This window comes from Triturus cristatus, chromosome 11 (genome assembly GCF_964204655.1).
Source record: "Triturus cristatus chromosome 11, aTriCri1.1, whole genome shotgun sequence".
In the NCBI taxonomy this organism is placed as follows: Eukaryota; Metazoa; Chordata; class Amphibia; order Caudata; family Salamandridae; genus Triturus; species Triturus cristatus.
This window is the reverse complement of record NC_140594.1, coordinates 570,869,442-570,886,547: the sequence shown is the minus strand read 5'-3', so window position 1 is coordinate 570,886,547 and position 17,106 is coordinate 570,869,442.

Sequence of the window (17,106 nt, the reverse complement as noted above, 5' to 3'; positions counted from 1 at the left end):
CTACCGGCAAGGATGCGCCAAGCACGCACTCCTCTTCCTCCCCCCTCAGGCACCGTCATTGCTCATATTCTGATTCTTTGTTATTATTCTGTAAAACATACTGCGAAACCACAGAATTTTTCTTACCACTTCCTCTGTGAAATCCGGCGTCTGTATTGTACCTTTAAGGGTTCACAAAATTTGGCATAGGAGCTGGTGGCACCTGATATAGTGGAGTAACTACCTGCTGCTGCTGATTCAAGGTCACCTCATTCTGCGTCAGTGGATTTAAATTTTGATTTGGCCCATTATTATTCTGAATACTCTTACACTCGTTCTTCCAATGTCCAAGCTTTCTGCACGCATGACAAGGAAACTTCTTCTTTGCATACTCTCTATTCATTCATCCTCTTAATTTACCACCATTCGCCATTTGATCATTCTGATTCTGTTCTTTTACCTGACTATCAGTCTGGGTATTCAATTTATTTTCCTGTTGTTCTGCCAATTTTACTTGTGCCCACATCATTTTCTCTTTTAACTTTCTTTTTTTTAATATGTTTATTGAGTTTTTAAACAGAAGGAATGAAACAAAACAATAAAATAAAGGCAGTGACATATTCCAAGTGGCATAATCTACATGCGGCAGTCTAAAAGTCATACATCGCAGTTTCATTCTGAAAAAAGAAAAAAGATAAAACGGCTAATACAGCAAACATACTAGTGGTCCAGCTCGCAGAGCGATAAAGAACCCCTCATTTACCATACTTCCACCCTGGAGGGCAGTAACGTGAAAGGTTAAGGGATCAGTGTCAGAAACGGGGGCCTCGCTACGCGATAGAGTCTTGGTTGTCGTGACCGGACATCGCCGGAGGTGTTGTGTCGTCTTGTTCGTTAGTCGTCAGGGTGGATCTTTTGGTGATATATATGGGGCCCAGATGTTTTTGGGTCTGTTGCGGGGTGGTAGTAACTCACTATAGTTTTCCGTTTGGGTGCAGCAGTATAGCATGTCTCTGGACCACTGCGCCAATGTAGGTGTGGGGCCGTGGAGCCAACAGAGTGCAACGCATCTCTTAGCTAAGAGGAGTGCCATGTCCACCAGTCGTCTGTGTGCCTTAGGAAGAGGTTTGGAATAGCCCAGTAGTGCTAAGAGCGGGTCTGGGGATAGTGTCATATCCGTGATACGATTAATTTCGGTAAAGACATCTCCCTAGAAGTGGGCGATCCCCGGACAGACCCAGGCCAGGTGAAAGAAATCAGCGATTAGTTCTCTGCATCTTTCACACTGAGATCCCTTGCGCAGGCCATATCGATATAATCGTTCCGGTGTATAGTAAACCCTGTTGAGGAATTTAAAGTGGACTAATCTATGACATCCGTTGAGCGAGATTCGTTTGGTACTCAAACAGTAGTAGAGCCACTTGTCATCTGTCAATTCCACCTGTAAGTCCCGCTGCCATGCCAGTCGTGGTTTGGTGTAGTCGCCTTCTCTGGCAGACATCGCAATGCAGTATATTCTGGACACTAACGTAGCGGGTGACTGTGCTTTAATAACAGCAGTTAGAGCCGGAACCTCTGGGGGCTCTGCCATATCTTCCCCAAGGAGATCCCGGGGAGCGTGCCTAAGTCTGTGGAATTGGAATTGAACAAGGGGTGGCTGTACTTCATCCTCCTCTACCACATATTCCAAGGAACGGGCAGTGCCGTCTGCAAAGAGGTCTCCTATGGTAATTACATTTAGCTTCTGCAATGCAGTTATGACTCCCCTGTCCCTACACGGAGCAAGCCAATAGCACCAATCAAGACGGGCTAGTGGAGCATATAATATATTACCGGCTTGAGCGTCCAGTAGGTAATGCCAAGCGTGTGTGACCGAGTTTAGGGAATCCATTATACCTGTGCGTCTATCCCTACGCATGAACAGCAGGGCTGGAAGAGGCCTTGGGGCAGCAACTATGGTCTCAATCCGTATTTGCGGAGTGTCAGGGGGTCCGTGCAGCCAGTGATATGCATGAGAGCATTGAGAAGCTCTATAATATAATTCCAAGTCGGGAGCTCCGAGGCCTCCCATCATATATGGCAATGTCAATATCTTCCAAGCAACGCGTGGCTGCTTGACCGCCCATGCCAGACGCATTATTAGGGAGTGCATACGCTGAAAGAATGTTCTAGACAGGACCATGGGTATGTTCATGAAGAGGAAAAGGAAGCGTGGTAGGATAATCATTTTCATAAGGCATACTCTACCCATCAATGATAAAGGGAGACCAACCCATCTGTCGACATCATCCTCCAGCTTGGATATAGCAACTCCATAATTCTCCCTGAGAACAACCTCTGAGTCGGTATGTAGCTGAATCCCTAAATATCGCACCGCTTCTGTGGTCCATTGCAAGGGGTATTCCGGCTCAAATCAAACTGTGGCTGGGGTGAGGGGGAACATGATTGACTTGTTCCAGTTGACGTTTATACCTGATAAGGAACCAAAGAGGACTACTTCACGCAGAACCGGAGAGAGATTGGTCTCAGGCTCTCTAACATAGATAAGCGTGTCATCTGCATACGTAGAGACAATTAAACGATAGTTTGGAAAACGTATGCCCCTCTGCCCGTGATATTCCCATAGGGCACAAGCCAGGGGTTCTGCCGTCAGGGCATATAGTATTGGAGACAGTGGGCAGCCCTGCCTCATACCTCTGCAAACTCGTATGGGGTCGGTAACTAGGAATCCAATCCGGATGCGCGCCATGGGGGAAGAGTGTCACGAGGAGCTGTAAGAAAACCAGTCCTACCCCCATGCGGCCAAGGACCTGTCTCATGAGGGGCCACTCGACCGAGTCAAAGGCCTTTTCCATGTCCAAAAAGACCGCAAGAACAGGAACCTCCGAGCGAGTATGCTGGTTTGAGTATAGCTACGAGAATCACTTCTCGCATAGTCTGGGGCATCGTTCCTGAGGTGCATATGTCCTCGAGCAGCGTGAGTAAGTGTGGTATTAGGAGGTCCTGGAACGCCTTATAGAAGGCAACGGTGAGACCGTCACTCTCCGGTGCGCTACCCACTCTCATCTCTGAGAGGGCTTGAACTACTTCCTCCCGCTCGATCGGCCGCATCAGGAACTCACAGTGCCAGTTGGACAGCCATGGGAGTTTAATGTGAGTCAGGTAGTCTAGTATACGATCGTCTGGGCTGCAGCCACGGGATGAGTAGAGCTCTGCATAATATGTCCTAAATTGCTCTGCCACCTGGGCCTCCATAAGCGGGGGGTCTCCCGGTTGCGGTCTGATATACGGTATAGTAGTTCTGTCCCTGCGTTGCTTAAGAATTCGTGCGAGAACTGACCCCGGTCGTTCGCCCTCGCCGTAGGTTCGGGCAGTGGCATATTTCCCGAGGTGTATTATTTCTGCATCTGCCTCCTCATGATATTCCCGGAGTGTCTGCGCTAGTTCTAGAGTAAGTTCTTCGGACTGTTCCGTCATGTGAGAGGACTCAAGGTCTTTCAGTTTGCGTTCCAGGGTCGTCAGCCTGCTGCGTATCGACTTAAGAACCCCCACATGCTTAGCAATAGTAACCCCCTGATATACACCTTAAAGGTCTCCCAGACAGTTAGAAAGGAGTCTACGGACCCCACGTTTACCTCAAAAAACGTCTCGATGGACATGGCGAGTTCCTCTTTAAAAGCAGTATCAAGGTGGGAATATGGTGGGAAGCGCCATAAAAATGGGGGGATTCGTTTCTTAGGAGAAGCAATTGTAAGTAGTAGTGGCGAGTGATCAGAGTAGGTGCGTGAGAGGATCGTGCATGCACGGATATGTTGGTGTAGATGTCGTGAAGCGAACCAGTAGTCTATTCTCATGTGGAGATTGTGATGTGCAGAGTAATGTGTGTATCCACCTTGGCGTGTGTGCCTATGCCGCCATACATCACACATGTCTAATCTCATCAGGGACGTCTCCACAACTCTGGCTGAGGTGCGTCTGTCTGGGCCGTCCGACCTATCTAGAGTAGGGTTTCTGGTAAAGTTAAAATCTCCTCCCGACAAGATATGTTCTTGTGCGTATGGTTTGGGTCAGAGTCGTCAGGTTAGTGTAAAAGTCTGGGTGGTCAAAATTATGGCCATAGACGTTTAAAAGAAAAAGTTCCAATCCCTTCCCACAGCACTTGGATAGGACAAACCTACCCTCTCTGTCCGTTTCCAAGGGCGTCAACGTGATCGATGTCTTCGGGTTTACCCACGTCAAGAGCCCCCTAGCGTGAGAAGTAAAGCCCGCAGCATGCACATTGCCCAGCAGCCCTATAGTGCGTAATATGGGGCTATCCAGATGGAGGTGAGTCTCCTGCAGTAGGGCCATGTCAACGTTGTGTCTGTATAGAAAGCTCAGAATTTTACGGACCTTTCGGTGGTCATTAAGGACGCGTACATTCCAAGTGAGCAAGACCATCGAGTCTAGAGTGCGATCAAGGTTAGCCGTCGGTGTATCTGTCATATAAGGGTATGTAGTTGATAGGCAACAAGGATGTCCTCGTCAGAACTATGTCACGCCCATGCTGCACATCATGAATTAATACAACAAAGAATGCATCTAAAAACGTTCCCAACATGTACCCACCCCCCACTTGTGTCCTGTCAAATTTGTGTTAGCCTGCACTTTGCAACTGCAATCCAACAATAATACAACATGTAGAAGCCAACAGTGTAAATGAGCATAGCAGCAACTTACGGGTCAAACCCCCCCGAGCCCCCGCCCACGCCTGCGCAACCCCAACTTGGCTGTGGTACCATCCCCCCCTCCCAAACAGAAAAATCACCCATTCCCAAACAACAAAACACATCCCAGGTGTGGTTCACGCAGGGGTGGATGTAGCTCGCACAGCAATAAGAGTGTGAGACCTATAAATGTCTTACTCCGTGCCCCGCCAAGAGAAGTACTCGCAGCTGTGAAATAGTGTAGGAGAGCACAGATCAGTAGGTCCTCAATAGGCACTAATAGAATGTGGACCTCAGCCCCGAACCAACCCATAAAAAGTTCAAACCCACAAGAGCATAGCAAACCAGACATCACCCCGTCCTCAAGTCAAGTTAAGGCTAAGGCATAGTAGTATATGGAAGTCTCATCAATGTATTCCTTTCCCTGTAAGGGAGCAGACATCCGCCCCCCTCGCATGGCAAATAAGTCGACCAGTCCCCAGGCGAGGCAGCAGGGGTCTATGAATACAAGGGAAGCGTGGATTTCGCCCCAATCACAGTATCAGAAAAAGCATATCCTCTCCCCCCGTAATAGTAGACCATACTCAGCAGTTAGCGTCACCGTGGCGTAGTCAGTCCTGGTCATCCAGAGGGCCTCCTGACTCCTCACCCAGGAGGTGTTGTTCCGGGTGGGGCCATTTCTGTTTCATCCAGTCTTTCAACACTTTTTGTAAGGCCTTTGGGTCGGTGAAAATATGCGAGTGGCCCTGTCGATTTACTCTCAATTTCGCGTGGTATAACATGGCGTAATCCACTCCGAGTTCACAAAGTTGTCTCTTCAAGGGGGCAAACAAACGCAGCGCCTCCTGAACTTTAACTGTGAAGTCTGGGAACAGTGATATCGTGGACCCCTCGAATCGTAGCGGTTGTTTCTCGCCAGCTAGTTTAAGCGCAATATCGCGATGCCTGTAGTTTAGCGGTTTCGCTATGATCGGTCTGGGGGATGCACCCAGCGCTGGTCTCGGGCCAAGAGATCGGTGCGCCCTCTCTACCACAAACATGCTTGAAAAAGATGAATTGCCCAGTAGTGTCTTCAGAGGTTTTCTATGAAGAGCTCCATGTTCCCTGTAGGAGTAGATTCCGGCAGGCCCGTGATGTGGAGATTACAGCACCTGGAACGAGCTTCCAGGTCCTCTGTTTTATCCTGTAAGACTTGGAGCACCCTACCCAGCTGTTTGTGCTCAGTATCAAGGGCAGATTGTGCTTCCTCCGCCTCCGTCAGTCTGCACTCCGACATGTCAAGCCGTTCCGCATGTTTGTCCAGTCTTTCGGCCATGCGGTCCATTCTATAGGTTAGGGCATCCATCTTGGTGCCCAAAGAGGATATCCCGCCTTGAAGGTTTTTTTCCATTGCCAACAATAGCCCGCGGATGTCTTGGGGTCGGTCTTCCGTGATCTGCTCCTGCTCTGCGGCGCCATCTTCAGCGGTGGTCTCGCCAGACCTGGTCCGCTTCTGGTCGAACGCCAGTTTGGGTTGCGGTCTATCCACACATCCCATCCTGGATTCACGTGTGTGCCACCACGTGCGCAGATGGCAACTCGCACATTAGGTTTTCCGCGAGGCGTACGTCCCGGCACAACCACAGCGACCGCAGGAGGCACCGCGAGGCCGCCCAGTCCAGCAGAGATCTATTTACAACCACTGTGTAATAGGGCCTCCGTACAGTGATGCGAATGCGATTGCCGCAAAAATGGTGGTACACCACAGGCCTCTCGATGTGTGTTCCGCGTGTCAGCACCCCAGCTGTAGGGTACGTCCTGATCGCCTCCAGCAGGATTTAGTCTATCCGTCCGAGGGGGAGGGGGGGCGCTCCGGAAAAATCCACCAGCGGCGGCTGAAGGTAATCTCGAAAGGTCCTTAAATAGCGGTCGTCTCCCACCGTCCCGCCTTTATTTATATATAGTTTCTTGCGCACCGTAGAGTGACCTCTGCAGGGAGTATAGTAGTCGTAATATATGGCAGCACCAACCGGACCTCCCGCGGTCAGTGCGTTCGTCGACAGGAGTCCGTGGGGGCCCACAGGGCAGTGTACAGTCTCGCACCACCCGGCCAGCATGCGCCAGGCAGGCCAAGAATGACACCCAGGTGGAGAGGGAGCTCAGGGCAATGTGCAGTTCGTGGCGGGGGTCCCGCAGAGACCAGCAGATCTAGGGAGGGGGGTGGGTGCTTCACGCGTCGGATCAATGTAAGGGAAGGCAGCAGAACTCTGCATCAGTTCTCAGTGTTCACTGGGGCTCACTCACCAGCGTCAATTCAGGCGACCAGGAGGCACTCGAGAGGACACGTCCTCCGCTCTTCGCCGCACCGGGTCCCGAGTTGGAACAGGGCCGCTCCGCAACTCCCTCCAGGCGTCTGGCCCCACCTCTGACGGCGGTCAGGGACATAGTAGGCCAGCGGGCACGGGAAGAGACGTCAAAGTCACCCCAGCGCCAGGCCAGACCCACCTCAGAGTGCAGAGGAAGGTGGCAGATCTCCCCAGCGGGACCCGGCGATCCCCGGAACACGCTCTCCAATGTCGCTGCAGGCGTCCAGAAGGCAGCCAAGAAAGCGCGGCCTCCGCTCTCTCCCAAGCACCGGTACCCAAGTTGCTGCAGGTCTGTCTTGTCGCCCCCTCCAGACAATCGGCCCTGCCGCCGCCGGCTGTCAGGGGCGCAGGAGGCCGGCGAGCGCGGGCAGGAGCAGCCAGGCCACCGCAGCGTCAGGCCAGTCCCGCCGCAACATGATCTCTGCAGAGGGACCGCTGCAAGGGGTGAACGCCACCTCCCCGGCCAGGAAGGGGGAAGGAGACCACGGCAGGCTCCGCGCAGCCCGGGGCCCGCTTAGCCCGGTAATCAGCAATGGGCTGTATCTTCGCCTCGGAGGCAGGTAGGCGAGTCGTTCTTCGGTTAGTCGGTGCCGAGGTACCTCAGGGGGCCATGAATCATCGTTTCACGGCACAATTTTGACACAGATGCAGGACATTGGTCGGATGATGTGGCGGAATATCGGAGCTCTCGGCTCAAGCGGCCATCTTGGTCGTGAGCTAGCTCTGCCCCTTCTCTTTTAGCTTTCTACGCCTTGCCTCAATATCATCCCCACAATACTTTGCGTACTTCAAAATGTCATCGATCGACTTGCTCTGCCAGCACAACATCTGTTGTTGAATCATCTGACTAATCTCCGGTTTCAAACCATACACAAACCGATACACGAAATGTCCCATATCCTTATCACGAATATTCTCAAAACCACTATACTGCTTAAAGACCTGTAACAGCCGCTCATTATATACATGTAAAGACTCATTTAGCTCTTGAGTTGTTCAATCTATCTTCACCCAATCTGTTTCTTTAGGAGGAATTTTCCCTTTCAGGAAAGTAATCACTTGATGATATTTCTTCATCACATCATCTGAGGGTGCCCATGTTTTGGAATCTCTGGGGTACTCCTCACTTGGCCAATCAATGGTAATCTTACATTCTGTCCATAAAACAGCTGGTACCACAATATCAAACAGACCATCTAGATCCTTAAACAGAACCTTTGAAACTTTCACAAATCTTTCAGCCTGTTTATACCATTCAACTGGTCTCTCTTTTAACCTAGGGAAATAATTAGTAAATGACAAAATATCCTATCTACTCCATGGTACATGAACATATCCACCTCCTGGAACTTCTCTCATTGGACGCAATCTTTCTGCCTTTTCTGATTCTTTTAGTAAAAACCCAGATGAGTTTTCCTTCGCTTGTGCTTCCTCCTTTTTCCTTATCCACCTAGTTTCCCACCTGTTGATTTCTCCCCATTTTTACAAAAACGGTCATTAACTCTTTTATCTGTAGTTTTCTACCAGGCACATTCATATTCTCCATATTCTTATCAGTAAATTCTACTCTGTATGGTTTCTGCAACAATTTTGATCTTGCTATTTCACTCCAATCTCTGAAGCTATCTCTGTCAATCTCTCATGATACAATTTTGTATTTCTGGTTATGCTCCTACATATGAACAACAATTCTTCCTCACTGTAATGGTTCAACCTGTCTATTCCCACAGTTCCACAATCATTTCATCCAACTCCACTTTCAACTTGTAAATATCTAAAATCTTTGGTACTGAACTTCGTCTTCCTATTTCCTGTGCCCACCTTTCCAAATCTTCTGGAGTGACCGCAGTCGACCTTCTGGTCCTCATGGGTACCATTGACTCATTTTCTCTCAAAATTTCAGGTGTTATTTTTTTGGGAGTTCCAATTATAGGCTCCCTCATGGGAAGGTCCATTAATGAAATGACTGAATTGCACTCGCTAACTTGGTCTTCAGATATTACTATTTCTTTTCTGGGATTACTTAAAGGATTAGTTACAGTTTGTGGTTTTGGACAATTCATTTGATCTCCATATAATGGAATGACCGGGTATATTGTCACTGGTACTGTCAAAGCTTCAGCACCTAAATTCAATTGATTTATTTTCTGTATTATTTCATCTCTATTTTTATTTAATGCCTCTCTTTCTTTCTCATGAAATATCCTATTGACTGAGGTATCGTGTAAAATTTGAGGAACTAAGGGTGTTCCTAATACCAGTGCACTTGGGGTGACTCTACTGGGTCCTTCTTGGTACGGGGGAGGATTTTTAGTTAACATATCCGCTATTAATTCATCTTCTGACTCACCATATCCTGTCACATTCAGGTGTTTTGTTTTCTCCTTACTTCCAGACGGTTCCTCAGTCATTAACACTGGATATAACCCCTCTGATACCATAGCTCTTCTCCACTGTTTCATCTGACCTTCACGTGACTCATGCAAATATCCGGGGGAAAATCCTTTATATCTCCCACCTCTGCACTTCTCTCGTTCATATGACTCAGTATCCTATTCTTCTAAAGCCTCATACTGAGTTAATCTAGGTCTCGGTTTCAAATCATTCATTTTCATTCCCAAATTCTGAAGAATTCTCCCATTAAATGTACCATGTTCAGGAAAAGCTAGCACTCCATCATCTTTTGTATACTCTATCCTATTCTCCAACCAGACACAAGTATGATATCCTCTTTCCATCATCATGAAGGAAGCAGGGGTTTTCGGTGGCGGAATAGGAATTCCCCCTCTAGTCAACACTGGCTTATCTTTTTTAAAGAAATTCTTAATTCTCTTTATCAACAAAATTTTTCTCTTTTCTCCATACATTCTGGATGAATGATATATAAAGTTGTATTTCGCAAACCCTGAAAATCTTCTACCTGCGCGTCTTACACCAGCAGTCAAATCAGAATCCAACATACAATTTTTCTTTCGACCAATCCTAACATGGCTTCTATTCTTTTCAACCAATCAGACTCAGGCTCTCACTTTTCGTTTAACCAATCCTAGCGCGGCCTTTTGTGACGTCAGTTTTTACTCCTCCCTACTGACCCCTCCTTTACAAAGCTGCTTCTGTCTCACTCCCGCTGTTTCAATCTATCCCAGCGCGGCTCCCTGTGACGTCAGTATTACTCCTTACTACTGACCCCTACTTTACAAGGCTGCTTCTGTCATACACCCGCTGTTTCAACCAATCCCAGCGCGGCTCTCTGTGACGTCAGTGCAACTCCAGTAACTGACCCTCCCTTCACAAGGTAATACGATAACTTATTTCTTAATACTTTTTTCATTAAATTCTTCGTTAATAACAACATAAAAGCATTCGCTACTCTGCCTGTTCATCTAAACAAAAGGATAGATTTCAACTTATTCTGGAGTCTCAGAATTGCACCTCTTTTACTGCGAGTAAAACCTCTGTTTACCCTCCATCCAATCTCAAAGAACCTGTTACTCCTTCAGTGTTACCCTTACTAGGAGATATAAGACCAAAGTTTCACCAGCAAACTCTCTGCTATCAATCGCACTCTACTTTTACATGATATAGTCCCTAATTTAACACTGCCAGCCCCACCTAGCTTCTCAGTGTTATTCCAACAGACGAGTAACCTCACTGCAGTGTGGTTTCTGTCGCCACCCGCTATTCAATTTCCCGGGAATTCTGGACAACATAATACAAGACGCTAACTCTTTTGTTAAACATAAATCATTAATCAATAATCAATATCACCAAACTAGTCAATAATAACCATACTCTGCTACCAGAAAACTGATCCAGCAGTTTACCAACAACAGATACTCTACTACCATTTACTCACCTGGGCCCATCAAACACACAATTGAGTAAAACCGCTGTGTTGTCAAGTTTATAAGTTTTCACAAATATTCTGGATTAGTCTAGAATACCTTTACTAACCCTTCACAGATCAAAAAGTTCTTTCCTCTGGTCAATGGACCATTAGTTGAACTAAATGATGGTGATAATGACATAAAGCTAACTTACTTATACTTTAAATTGAAATACCCACAGACTCCTTTAGCGTTTTAAACTTTTATCTAAACTTTGAATATGTGAACCGCTTTAAGAATACAATACAAACAGCCTCATTCGTTAGGGGAGAAAATTCAATTAATCATCAACACATATTTCGAATACTTGCAATGACTTTTCCTCAGAAAGGGAGAGAACAGAGAGAAAACATCCTCTACAAATATCATGAAAATAAAATTACCAAGAATGGTGTGAAGACCCACCCCCTGGCCAAAGGGCTGGTAAGGGTCCCCCGGGATAGTTCAGGTGACAAAGACTTCAGGACAGGTTTCAGGACAGGAGTTACCTCTCGAACACCGACGATGGCGCTGCACCCCTCTCTGACACTCTCTTCCTCCTCGAGATTCTTCTGCGATCTTCTTTCTAACCTAATTAAGTTAGGATAGAGGGCTCTGCATTCGGGTTCTTCATCGGCATCTCTCGCTACTCTGACAACACCCTCGGCTCACAGCATACCAGCATCGATGTCTCTCTAACTAACTAAAGGCCACCTCAGTTATACCTTTCGTTCAGTACTGTTCCACCCATTAATGTTTCAATATCGTAAAAATTCAAAATCTAATTGGTCAGGCAAGGGGGGAATGATCATCACACCATGCTTACATGTCATACTTTTCAGTTAGCCCATTGTCTATAGATCCATCTCCTTAATTTTTATTCACAAACTTTAGTCCCACCCGTATTCACATTTCATTTGCAACATTTATAATAACTTCCACATATTCCTTCATTCCAGTGAACTTTTCCCGACCAGGACACTCTGTGGCCTTGGCTTGTATTCAAGTTTGTAGTCATCGTTCCGGGCTCACTCTCAATAGACATGCGCAGATGAACGTTTCAATCACATGGCTCTGCTTACTTCTGTCATACTCCAGAGGCCCAAATGCGCACTAATAATAAAGTCAGAAAGACAAATGTTACTTTAAAAAATAAATGGTTTCACTATATACCACCCATCTCTACCCTATTCCCCTTCATTTATTATTACTTTCCCTACATTAGTGTTAGTAAATAACTTGTTTTCTTTTCAGCAAAGCAGATGACAAGCACGCGAGCCTTCAAGACACCATATTAGTGCCTTCTACTCATGCGCAAGAATTTCCCTCCAAGCATTAGAACGTCATACTATGTAGATGCAGTTGGATGCATGCACAGTAAAGATTCCCTGTTTAGAGCATTTTAGTCCTTTGTTAATTCTGCTAACGTTAGTAAACACATAGGCAAGCTTCGCTAACCCTCTTGTTTATGTGGTGCGCATTAGTTTTACACAAAACAAATTTAATAACTGATTAGTAAGTTAAAGGAGCAGATTGCGTACGAGCAAGTCTCTTTTCTATGAGTCCTTGCTCCATCACCTGCACCACTTATTAAAGATATAGGTTTCCCATCTAGGGTCACTGAACATAAAACCTATAAGTCACCCCTCTAGCAGGCCTTTGCAATCCTGAAGACAGGGTGCTTGGTTCTAAGTGAGAGGGTGCCCCTGCATGAGCAGGCATCCCTACATCCTACCGAGTCCATTCTCCCGGGTTGTCAGTGAAGCAGCCATATACCCTATAGAGGGGCACTGCGTAATTACGCGATTACCATCTCGAAAACTGCTGCAACTGGTTCCAGAGAGCGGAGGAAGAGGTGTACAAAAGTAGGGGAAGTGTGAAAAAATGGGAAAAAATCTGGTCACCATGGATTAGAAACAGAACCGCATAAGGAGTCATGGGGCCCGTGATATGGGTCTATCTTCTTGGCGGAATAAAGTAACATACCCGACATGAACTGCTCCCGGGCCTTAGACAGAACTGTTAACTTAACGCTATTCTTATTCCTGTGATGATTAACCCTGTCTTACCTCCCCATCTAGGTTCCACCTGTAATATTCACAAATTGTACTGTCCACATGCATATATGTGCTACAATGTACTGTCTTTTGAGCTTGGTCAATAAAAAGATTTTTTTTTAAAAGAAAATGGCTACAACGAATCCTGTCATTATTGGTATCAAACATGTCGGAATCATACCCCCACACCGTAAACGGAGTGGGAGTTATGTTTCCGAGCACTAGAAGAGCCCTCCATTAGGCTCTCAGTGTTCCCGGTGCCAACCTTCTAGACCCGGACAGCACAAATTGGTTGCTGCCGACCAGAAACACATTTCTGCCCTCCTGCTGCTGAGCCAAGCTCGAGCAGGGGAAGGCAGAAGAATAGGCATCCTGTCACAGGGAGGTGTAACCACCTCCCAGACAGGATTTTGTGTATGGAGACCGGGTGGGTGCGCTTGTCTGCACCAAAAAAGTCTGCATGAGGGGCACATTCGGTGTCCCATGCCTAGTCCAGTTTAAACCAGTCCTGGGAGCCATTGGCTTCTGCTTTGGTGTGAAACTGGACAAAGGACATGGGAGTAACCTTCCCCCTGTCTAGACCCTCCCCTGGGAGGTTCCCCTGAATCGTCCCAACCCTTTCCTTAGGGTGCTTAAGGGCTTACCTGTGGGTGGGACAAGATTCAGATCAGAAACCACTTCTTCTACCGTCTGGGCACTCTGGACATTGCTAGACTTCGTTTGGGCTCGACTTCGTCTTCCCTTCCAGTCTGTTGCATCGTCAGTGCCTGTGCACCATACAGAAACCTTCCAAGGCCTGTGGGCATCAAAGACATCGGAAGGAATCTCCCTTGAAGTGAAGGAGTCACTTCCCTGCATTCACAGATACTGCAACTAAGTCATCCGGTCTACTGATCCTGAGCTCCTCCGAACTCTGTAAGGTTCTGCAACACAGGTGGAGTTTTTCCAAAGCTCCGAGGCCTGCCCTGCCCTCTTACCAAGGTTGAGGCTAGTATCCCTCGTGGTGGTTGCAATAACTGGACGCCTGTGCACTGCATCAACTTGCAGTTGCAAAGGCTTGTTGGCGTCCTTCCAGCAAGATCTTGGGGCTCCAAGTAGCCCCAACCTCAAGCACCTCAGTGACCAGAATCTTCAGCCACACTGCTTCGTGTGCACCGTGGCCTGCATCTTTTGGTGAGCTGCTCGAGATCCTCTTGCAACACTAGTGCCTCTGGCCTGTGGGTCCTGTTGAGGGTCACTTTTGTTTCTCTTGTGCTCCCCTGATTGCTCGGGCCTGCCCTGACTCCCCTGCTTGTGGTGTGTCCCCTGGACCTTGCTGGTCTCCACGTTGCTCCTTCTTCAATTCCTGCGTTAGTTGCATTTGCCAAGGCTTGTTGGTGCTTCCGCGGACACCGACCCCTCAGCACTTGACATCCTTCGAGGGACAGCTCATGCATGGCTTCTGGTCCTCCTCAGCATCGCCTGGTCCTCACAGCTGCAGAGTCAAGGTCATCGTCAACTCTCCTGCAACACCTGACATCGGAGGCCATTCGTCTTCCAAGTCTCCTGGTCACTCCTGAGTGACATAGTCTCTGTCCCCTCTGCTTGCAGGTACCTTTCAACTAGAATCCACCTTCGGATTCCACTGGACACTTACTTCTTCTTCAGCAGCGGCACTTTCCTGAAGTACCCCATTGGGTTGGACGGCGGTTTCCGACACCACTTCACACGTATGCACCCAGCTTCCCTGGTGCAGGTAACATGGGGACTACGGTATCCATGGGTGGGGTGGCTCTCCAACCTTCTTTCTTCCATGGGGTAACTTCAGGGTCCACTGGGAAGGGTCCTTAATCTTTAAAAATCCTACCGCGACTTACACAAATACTTGTACGGAGAACACAGTCATGTTCCCACACTGTACACGACCTCTGTGGGGCTCCTAGTCTCTCAATTTGGGTGGTTCCTTGGGTCCCTAGCACTTGTACGTCCTCTTGACATCATCCTGACTCGAGTTGTAGTTATTATACCACTTTCTTAGTATATGGTTTGGTCCCCCCTGGGTTCACTGTGTATTCTGTGCTATTTACTATATTTCTATGCAAAGTAGTGTGTGCATTGTGTTTATCTCCATGTAGAAGATATCTGAATGTATTAGAGAATATTATACAAAAAATACATATTTTTATAAATACCTTGTGTGCTTCTTTTTCACTTAATCTATATTATAAGATTGCATTCTAGTAAAACAAGCTGCTTTACACTCCTTCTGGACTAAGCCTGAAGGCTGCTATCCACAGCTACCACTTAGAAAGCTTTCTAAGGTTGTCTAAGACCTCCTAAATCACCATAAGGGTTGTCTAGACTGGTGCAGGGTACCCACTTACATAAGTGGACATCATATACCAGGCCAGCTTCTCACAGCCGCGTTAAGCGACATGTGCAAAGTGGTCCTTAGCCTTTCCCGAATCTTCTACTTATTAGTTCTCTTTAGGATTTGGTTCCTAAATGCCTGCTCACTCTTAATATGTTCAAAATCACAAGTCACAGTAAGGGACCCTAAGAGTGAAAACATAATCCTCAATTGATTCATCAGAACGTTGTTTCCTAGAGCAAAAAATGAATAAAAAAAAGACTAGTGAACTAGCATATGTGCATAAAACAAAACACTAATAGCACCAAAGTCATGCACGACACCAAAGAAATAAGAAAAGTAGTCACTGCTGTCACTCTATCAAAGATGTGCATATCACCGTAAGGAGACACGCTCAGATGCTCACCCATATGATGTGCGCATCACTGTTGGCAACACACTGGTAGAGTAAATAATGCCTCAATGACAGGAGACGACTCGCCTGCACACTCAGCTGGCACAAAGGGTGTGCACGTCACCATTGGAAACACGCTCCCAATGAGGAACTGCCCGCTGCCAAAACGGCAGAGCTTCTGTGTACACCCGGCATGGAACCGCAACCTCCAACGGCAATGAAACTCCACACACCAGGACACCTCCCAAACCAATCCGCCAGCAGCTGGGCGTATCCACCAATCACATGCAGGAAACCAAATACCAATGAGGAGAACTCCCAAATTTCTTGACGCACACATGCCGATCCGACGGCAGCACAGTAAACCAACAATGAAATTCACTTGAGAAATAAGAACCAATACGGTTGCAGTGTCAAAGGGCAAAGCCAATGGTAGATCCTTATAAAATCAGGACATGATTACTACACAAAATTCGTTTCTCCACACACGTAAATTTGTGCCCGATTGTCGCCATTATAAAGCTGAAAGTCGGTGACCCAAATGAAGGTGTGATGACAGCATAAAGTTTATTCAGTAGCCAGCAAGTTCACAGATACAAGTCCATCCATGGTATGGTACAAACCGCCCCCTACATACACAACCCTCCACAGGGTTTGAAAGACACTCCGGTGTGAGAGCAAAAATACTGCTTAAATTCACATGCCTGCAACTCATGTCTACTTCACAATACAATGCACGTGCGTGACAAACATGATGCGTTGGCGCATACAACACTTTCCACACCAGCAACCCCCAGCTTAGAGCCAGGTGAGGTGCAGCAGTATACCGTCAGTCATATTTGATCTCCCTTAAAAGTCGACCCCTGCATGCAAGAATAGTGCTGCCTTGCCCTGCGGCCGTTGCTCTGTAGTTTGAACTACTCTCTGTCCAGTAATTGTTGCAGTTAGCGCTCTAGCGTCTGACGCTAGAGCGCGGAAATCAGAGACACTATGCGTACGCCACAACGGTGGCGTACGTTGTTGTTTAAATAAAGGGGGCGCGCCCTGCGTGGGTAGTCGCGCCAACACCGAGACAGTGTGTGGTCTCAGTTATTGTCGCGCCCGTCCAGATAGGCCAGCGCGCATGCAACAGTAATGTTAACTGGCTGCTTGATTAGACTGAAGTTTTTAAACTTTTCTGGGTCAAGACAAGAAGAAATAAAAAAGTTGAAAAAACTACGACAACTGAAAAGAGCGAAACAACTGCGAGAGGAAAAAGACAAAAACTGGATAGACATTGAATTGCCAGTCAAAAGTAAAAACAGCAAAGTATTCTTAAGCCTAGTAGCCAAACAAATGGGCATTAGGAAAACAACACAAGCACTCCCAGTACCAGCATCAGCCTGGGAATCATATATCCAAAACTTATA